Consider the following 8,151-nt stretch of genomic DNA (forward strand, 5'->3'; position numbering starts at 1 on the left):
AATTTAACGTTCAGAAAAACAAACAAGTTATTCGTATATGATTAACCCCTTTATGGCCGATATATTTCATATCACTATCGAATTGTAAATCTATTTCGTTTCATTCGCAGCAACATGAATAGATATATCCATTTTGTATCCTTGTCACAAAATCGAAATGAAATTGGAAAGACTTCCGCAGTCATGTCATGACAGTCATGAAGAAGGCTTCAATTAAGCAATCTTCTTAAATCTCTCAGTCTTGCACTGGAAGTTTTACAGATAACCTATTTTGACTCAGGTTGGACTATCTGAATACCTTTCTAATGTGTTATATAATACTATCATCTAAACTACGCCCTTATGTCCACACTTTTTTCTTGAACTCCTTACATTTACTCAGTCCAAAAAAGGTTGCCCTTAACTGCATTCTATATCTAACAAAATGGTACATTTATGTATAATTTTATATTTCTACGAATGTCTTAACAACCAAAAGTATATACAACACAAATAATTTAAGTTAATTTATTTCAAAAAAATTAGCTTAAATTCCAAATAAATTTATGCGAAATGGCGGTTAATTAAGCAAATAAGAAAAATAATAAAAATCTACTGCTGGTTGATTTTATAACAATGTTAAAAAGTTAATAATTAAAATTGAAACAAATGTTAATACAGCAAAAGCTCATGGCGATTAAACATGCTCTTGTACTCATAATAATGAACTAATTCTTGATAACAATTAAAAAAAATAGAAAATAAAGGAGGAGTTGCTCAAGGCAATTGTAAATTTTTATACTAGAAGGGTGGATTTGTTGAGAAAATGGCGTGGGCGTTTTTATGTAACTATGTTGATGCGGGTAATTGTGTTCAATGTGAAGTGTAAAATTAAAATTTTATAAAATCATATAAATATTTAAAAATCTCCAAAATACACGACTTTTTCTATACAAGTATGATCTTGATTATTTTTCTACTTAAAATTTTATTTTTTATATTTAATCTATTTAGTAAAAATATTTTTTGCTGGGATACATACTTAGTTGAAGTATTTAAAGACATTAAGGTCAAACCATTTTAAACATATTGATTCATCATTATCCATAATTTGCAAAGTAATTACATCAAAATAACGCTGCGCTTTTTATAGCTGCTTAACATGAAATCTTTTCATTTTAAGTTGAAAAACATTTAGGAATTTAAAATTTTTTATACACAAACGCACGATATGATTTTAAAGAAGAGAGTGAAAGCATAATAAGTTCTTTGCATTGGTCAAGGTCCTTGAATTGAAATCTACCAAACTTAAAACCGATACTACATTTGTTTTACCTCAAGTGATTTAAAAAGTATTAAAAACAAACTCACGGATTAAGAATCAAACTAAAAAAGGTGTATCACGTACAAGTAATTTGCCGACTTGTGTTATAATTTGTGTACAAAAATATTTCCCTGGATAAGCAGCAGCAGACTTAGAGACGAACTCTTAGTAAATAATTGGAATCACAAAATATTAATATGAAAACAAAATAAAATAAAGCAACGGTTAACGAATTTTCTACAATTAAATAAAATTTCATAACGGCTTAGGCATTTTTTACCAATATTTACTTTAAAATATTTCAAGCATAAAATTTACTTTTAATTAAGAAACAATTCTTATAAAATAACAAAGTTTATAATGTGGTCAATGTGTGTTATATAACATTTAAGAAAACATTAAATGTTTCTATACCACAAAATATTATTCAAGGACAATATGGAAAAAAAAACTCAACAATAAGGAAAACAATTATGTGGTCAGTTACACAAAATAAAATATTTTTTATAAACATTTTACAAAAACAATAAAAATGTGGTTGCGGTTTGGATAATATTTTGGGACAAGAAATTTAAAACAGTTTTATATGTTTATATATTGTTAATGCAACTGTAGGTGTCTTAAGTCTTTTGTTCTTAACAATATATTTAAATACAACTACAACCTTCAGAGATGGGAATATTATATATCCCGCAAAATCGGCCCAAACTTCATAAATAAGCCTCTAATCGACAAAATATTAAAAATTTGTAATCACTTCTATTTCATGCCAAAAATTTAATCAAAAATCGATTTATGAAAAACAAAAATCGGCTCCAACTCCTTAAAGAAGCATTAAATCGACAAAATTATTAAAATTTCAGATCATTTCAAGTTCGTACCTAAAATCGATATTTTCTATAAAAAACTTAAATCGGCTCTTATAAATAAGCCTCCATTCATTAAAACAATAAAAATGTTTGGTCACTTTTATTTTCTATCAAAAATCGATTTTTAATGAAAATTTTGCGATTCATTATTTTGTAATGAAAATCTTTGATCACTTCTATTTCCTTCCAAAAATCGACCTTTTCTATGAAAAACTAAAATAAGCTTTAACTCCTGAAAATCCGTGATCACATCTACTTCCTCTCAAAAATCCATTTTTTATATAAACAACTAAAATCAGCTCTAACTCTTTAAATGTGATCACGTTTATACCTTGCAAAAATCGATTTTTCCATTAAAAATTAAGATGACTTAGCCTCCAATCGAAAAAAAAATCTGTGACCACTTCTAAAAAAACTAAAATCGGATCTAACTCTTTAAATAAGCATCAAATCGACAAAATATTGAAAATCTGTGATCACTTCTATTTTTACCCAAAAATCGATTTTTAATATAAAAAACTAAAATCGGTTATAACTCCTTAAATAAGCCTCCAATCGACAAAATATTGAAAAACGGGTTTTTATTAAATAAGCGTCCAATCAATAAAATATTGTAAATCTGTGATCACTTCCATTTCCTCCTAAAAATCGATTTTTATTATAAAAAACTAAAATCGGCTATAACTCCTTAAATAAATCGACAAAATATTGAAAATCTGTGATCACTTTTATTTCCTCCCAAAAATCGGTTTTTTATATAAAAAACTAAAATCGGCTATAACTCCTTAAGTAAGCCTCCAATAGACAAAATATTGAAAATCTATTGCCTCCCAAAAATCGGGTTTTTATTAAATAAGCGTCCAATCAATAAAATATTGTAAATCTGTGATCACTTCCTATTGCCTCCCAAAAATTGGGTTTTTATTAAATAAGCGTCCAATCAACAAAATATTGTAAATCTGTGATCACTTCCATTTCCTCCCAAAAATCGGTTTTTTATATAAAAAAACTAAAATCGGCTATAACTCCTTAAATAAGCCTCCGATCGACAAAATATCTAAAATCTGTGATCACTTCTATTTCCTCCCAAAAATCAATTTTTAATATAAAAAACTTAAATCGGCTATAACTCCTTAAATAAGCCTCCAATCGACAAAATATTGAAAATCTGTGATCACTTCTATTTCCACCCAAAAATCGATTTTTAATATAAAAAACTAAAATCGGCTATAACTCCTTAAGTAAGCCTCCAATCGACTCACTTCTATTTCCTCTCAAAAATCGATTTTTTATATAAAAAACTAAAATCGGCTCTACCTCCTTAAGTAAGCCTCCAATCGACAAAATATCTAAAATCTGTGATCACTTCTATTTCCTCCCAAAAATCGATTTTTTATATAAAAAACTAAAATCGGCTATAACTCCTTAAATAAGCCTCCAATCGACGAAATATTGAAAATCTGTGATCACCTCTATTTCCTCCCAAAAATCGGGTTTTTATATAAAAACCTAAAATCGGCTATAACTCCTTAAATAAGCCTCCAATCGACAAAATATTGAAATCGGTTTTTTATATAAAAAACTAAAATCGGCTATAACTCCTTAAATAAGCCTCCAATCTACAAAATATTGAAAATCTGTGATCACTTCTATTTCTTCCCAATAATCGGTTTTTTACTAAAATCGGCTATAACTCCTTAAATAAGCCTCCAATCGACAAAATATTGAAAATCTGTGATCACTTCTATTTCCTCCCAAAAATCGGTTTTTTATATAAAAAACTAAAATCTGCTATAACTCCTTAAATAAGCCTCCAATCGACAAAATATTGAAAATCTGTGATCACTTCTATTTCCACCCAAAAATCGATTTTTTATATAAAAAACTAAAATCGGCTATAACTCCTTAAGTAAGCCTCCAATCGACAAAATATTGAAAATCTGTGATCACTTCTATTTCCTCCCAAAAATCGGTTTTTTATATAAAAAACTAAAATCGGCTATAACTCCTTAAATAAGCCTCCAATCGAAAAAATATTGAAAATCTGTGATCACTTCTATTTCCACCCAAAAATCGATTTTTAATATAAAAAACTAAAATCGGCTATAACTCCTTAAGTAAGCCTCCAATCGACAAAATATTGAAAATCTGTGATCACTACTATTTCCTCCCAAAAATCGGTTTTTTATATAAAAAACTAAAATCGGCTATAACTCCTTAAATAAGCCTCCAATCGACAAAATATTGAAAATCTGTGATCACTTCTATTTCCACCCAAAAATCGATTTTTAATATAAAAACTAAAATCGGCTATAACTCCTTAAGTAAGCCTCCAATCGACAAAATATTGAAAATCTGTGATCACTTCTATTTCCTCCCAAAAATCGGTATTTTATATAAAAAACTAAAATCGGCTATAACTCCTTAAATAAGCCTCCAATCGACAAAATATCTAAAATCTGTGATCACTTCTATTTCCTCCCAAAAATCGATTTTTTATTTAAAAAAAACTATAATCGGCTATAACTCCTTAAGTAAGCCTCCAATCGACAAAATATTGAAAATCTGTGATCACTACTATTTCCTCCCAAAAATCGGTTTTTAATATAAAAAACTAAAATCGGCTAAAACTCCTCAAATAAGCCTCCAATCGACAAAATATTGAAAATCTGTGATCACTTCTATTTCCTCCCAAAAATCGGTTTTTTTATATAAAAAACTAAAATCGGCTATAACTCCTTAAATAAGCCTCCAATCGACAAAATATTGAAAATCTGTGATCACTTCTATTTCCACCCAAAAATCGATTTTTAATATAAAAACTAAAATCGGCTATAACTCCTTAAGTAAGCCTCCAATCGACAAAATATCTAAAATCTGTGATCACTTCTATTTCCTCCCAAAAATCGATTTTTTAAATAAAAAACTAAAATCGGCTATAACTCCTTAAATAAGCCTCCAATCGACAAAATATCTAAAATCTGTGATCACTTCTATTTCCTCCCAAAAATCGATTTTTTATATAAAAATACTAAAATCGGCTATAACTACTTAAATAAGCCTCCAATCGAAAAAATATTGAAAATCTGAGATCACTTCTATTTCCTCCCAAAAATCGATTTTTTATTTAAAAAACTATAATCGGCTATAACTCCTTAAGTAAGCCTCCAAACGACAAAATATTGAAAATCTGTGATCACTACTATTTCCTCCCAAAAATCGGTTTTTTATATAAAAAACTAAAATCGGCTATAACTCCTTAAATAAGCCTCCAATCGACAAAATATTGAAAATCTGTGATCACTTCTATTTCCACCCAAAAATCGATTTTTAATATAAAAACTAAAATCGGCTATAACTCCTTAAGTAAGCCTCCAATCGACAAAATATCTAAAATCTGTGATCACTTCTATTTCCTCCCAAAAATCGATTTTTTAAATAAAAAACTAAAATCGGCTATAACTCCTTAAATAAGCCTCCAATCGACAAAATATCTAAAATCTGTGATCACTTCTATTTCCTCCCAAAAATCGGTTTTTTATATAAAAATCTAAAATCGGCTATAACTCCTTAAATAAGCCTCCAATCGACAAAATATTGAAAATCTGTGATCACTTCTATTTCCTCCCAAAAATCGGTTTTTTATATAAAAAACTAAAATCGGCTATAACTCCTTAAATAAGCCTCCAATCGACAAAATATTGAAAATCTGTGATCACTTCTATTTCCTCCCAAAAATCGATTTTTTATATAAAAAACTATAATCAGCTATAACTCCTTAAGTAAGCCTCCAATCGACTCACTTCTATTTCCTCCCAAAAATAGATTTTTTATATAAAAAACTAAAATCGGCTATAACTCCTTAAATAATCCTACAATCAACAAAATATCTAAAATCTGTGATCACTTCTATTTCCACCCAAAAATCGATTTTTTATATAAAAAACTAAAATCGGCTATAACTCCTTAAATAAGCCTCCAATCAAAAAAATATTGAAAATCTGTGATCACTTCTATTTCCTCCCAAAAATCGGTTTTTTATATAAATAACTAAAATCAGCTATAACTCCTTAAATAAGCCTCCAATCGACAAAATATCTAAAATCTGTGATCACTTCTATTTCCTCCCAAAAATCGATTTTTTATATAAAAAACTATAATCGGCTATAACTCCTTAAATAAGCCTCCAATCGACAAAATATTGTAAATCTGTGATCACTTCTATTTCCTCATAAAAATAGATTTTTTATATAAAAAACTAAAATCGGCTATAACTCCTTAAATAAGCCTCCAATCGACGAAATATTGAAAATCTGTGATCACTTCTATTTCCTCCCAAAAATCGGTTTTTTATATAAAAAACTAAAATCGGCTATAACTCCTTAAATAAGCCTCCAATCGACAAAATATTGAAAATCTGTGATCACTTCTATTTCCACCCAAAAATCGATTTTTAATATAAAAAACTAAAATCGGCTATAACTCCTTAAGTAAGCATCCAATCGACAAAATATTGAAAATCTGTGATCACTTCTATTTCCTCCCAAAAATCGGTTTTTAATATAAAAAACTAAAATCGGCTATAACTCCTTAAATAAGCCTCCAATCGACAAAATATTGAAAATCTGTGATCACTTCTATTTCCTAACAAAAATCGATTTTTTATATAAAAAACTAAAATCGGCTATAACTCCTTAAATAAGCCTCCAATCGAAAAAATATTGAAAATCTGTGATCACTTCTATTTCCTCCGAAAAATCGATTTTTTATATAAAAAAACTATAATCGGCTATAACTCCTTAAATAAGCCTCCAATCGACAAAATATTGTAAATCTGTGATCATTTCTATTTCCTCCCAAAAATAGATTTTTAATATAAAAAACTAAAATCGGCTATAACTCCTTAAATAAGCCTCCTATCGACAAAATATCTAAAATCTGTGATCACTTCTATTTCCACCCAAAAATCGATTTTTAATATAAAAAATAAAATCGGCTATAACTCCTTAAGTAAGCCTCCAATCGACTCACTTCTATTTCCTCCCAAAAATCGGTTTTTTATATAAAAAACTAAAATCGGCTATAACTCCTTAAATAAGCCTCCAATCGACGAAATATTGAAAATCTGTGATCACTTCTATTTCCTCCCAAAAATCGGGTTTTTATATAAAAAACTAAAATCGGCTATAACTCCTTAAATAAGCCTCCAATCGACAAAATTTCGAAAATCTGTGATCACTTCTATTTCCACCCAAAAATCGATTTTTAATATAAAAAACTAAAATCGGCTATAACTCCTTAAGTAAGCCTCCAATCGACTCACTTCTATTTCCTCCCAAAAATAGATTTTTTATATAAAAAACTAAAATCGGCTATAACTCCTTAAATAAGCCTCCAATCAACGAAATATTGAAAATCTGTGATCACTTCTATTTCCTCCCAAAAATCGGTTTTTTATATAAAAGACTAAAATCGGCTATAACTCCTTAAATAAGCCTCCAATCGACGAAATATTGAAAATCTGTGATCACTTCTATTTCCTCCCAAAAATCGGTTTTTTATATAAAAAACTAAAATCGGCTATAACTCCTTAAATAAGCCTCCAATCGACAAAATATTGAAAATCTGTGATCACTTCTATTTCCACCCAAAAATCAATTTTTAATATAAAAAACTAAAATCGGCTATAACTCCTTAAGTAAGCCTCCAATCGACAAAATATTGAAAATCTGTGATCACTTCTATTTCCACCAAAAAATCGATTTTTAATATAAAAAACTAAAATCGGCTATAACTCCTTAAATAAGCCTCCAATCGACAAAATATCTAAAATCTGTGATCACTTCTATTTCCTCCCAAACTAAAATCGGATATAACTCCTTAAATAAGCCTCCAATCGAAAAAATATTGAAAATCTGTGATCACTTCTATTTCCTCCCAAAAATAGATTTTTATATACAAAACTATAATCGGCTATAA

The sequence above is a fragment of the Lucilia cuprina genome, chromosome 3 (genome assembly GCF_022045245.1).
Source record: "Lucilia cuprina isolate Lc7/37 chromosome 3, ASM2204524v1, whole genome shotgun sequence".
NCBI classification, from domain to species: Eukaryota; Metazoa; Arthropoda; class Insecta; order Diptera; family Calliphoridae; genus Lucilia; species Lucilia cuprina.